This window comes from Rhopilema esculentum, chromosome 10, assembly GCF_057945365.1.
Source record: "Rhopilema esculentum isolate cy_ngs chromosome 10, ASM5794536v1, whole genome shotgun sequence".
Lineage (NCBI taxonomy): Eukaryota > Metazoa > Cnidaria > Scyphozoa > Rhizostomeae > Rhizostomatidae > Rhopilema > Rhopilema esculentum.
In genome coordinates, this window is record NC_142824.1 from 13,949,986 (window position 1) to 13,951,432 (window position 1,447).

The window sequence follows — 1,447 nt, forward strand, 5'->3', positions numbered from 1 at the left end:
AAGGAAAACCAAAAGTAAAATCTGACAAAAATTGCAGCAAAATGTTAGGTTTTGAAAACAAGAGACAAGTAATTGGTTTAATCAATGAATCAAAGAAAGTTCAAATAAAATGAGGAGAAAGGAATTGATATAACTTCTTCTCAGTTTATTCCACGTGCGTCTAGCTAAAAATCTTGAGACGATTATACAATCGCCTTTTTGGAATGTTTTTTCCAGGCAGAAGAACTGTACCCTAGGTGCCAGAGCCACAAAATTTCAAGCATGGAAATTGAAAATCAATTCAGCTAAATGATCCTCCACTTCTCCGCTTGGTTTTCGATTTTCGTGCTCGAATTTTTGTGGCTCTGACACCCAGGGTAGGGGAACAGTTGCTTTAGAATGGGGCTCTAGCCTCTTACCTCAAGACCATATGATTTTTGGCAATTTAGAAAAATTTTGCTACGTTGTTGGATGTTCTGAGGCAATTTTTCCAGCTACACCTCAAAGCCTCATTCAAGTTCACTGACAAGGTGGCAGCTTCAAAAAATGTTTTGAATTCTTGTTGGTAGCTCCCTGCTTTCCAGTTGAAAGTTGAGAACATGCCAGGGTAGAATAGATATGCATGAATGTAACGTATTTTGAAAGGTTGACAGTCCTAACCATTGATTGTCAAAACTCTAGAAAAGTCCAGGCTAACCTATGTGTTATCCAATTGCAGCTAAGAGAGTCAATATATTTGATTAGGCTTAACAGCTCAAGTGGATAAGAATTAAGTGGGTTACTTTTTTTATTACTAGGTTATTCACTATTAACTGGAATTAACTATTTCCCAGTACACTTAACAATTGCATCTCAATTAATGTGAATCTCCGTGAGATACAGTCTAAAAACAAGGGACCTTTGTAGTAGATTCCTTTAAAAGAAAGTTTACAAGAATCATCCAATTGCATGATAGGATGCATATAAACTCAAGACGCAGGCTTGGTTTCCCGGATTTCGCTGATGCACTCTCTTTTAGAAACCACTCCAAAATAAATATGCTTGCAAGAGTTTGTTGCTATAAATATTGGAGCCATGTTACTCTCCCCTTATTGTTTTCTTTGTTTATTTGTTCTTGAAAATATTTTGCTCTTTGTGGCATGAGAATTTTTAGCATTTTCTCGAGTATGTCATTACAAGCATGTCTCTCAGGGACTGTTAATCTTTTTTGGTTTTAAGATGTTCAAGCTATTGTACTGTACATTTTAGTGGTTGCTGCAAGTTCGGGAACCGATTGGAGTTATCGGCATGCTTGTAGAACAATCTTTCAGAACGAATTATCTTAAGTTAGTATGTATGGAAATAAATTAAAGTCTTGATTTGGAATCCATGGCAGTGTACAGGTAGTATTTCATTGTTGGAGGTTGCAAAAGGAAAAAAATAGACTCAATGGTTGTATAGGGGGCAAGGGGGCAAGGGGGCAAGTGCC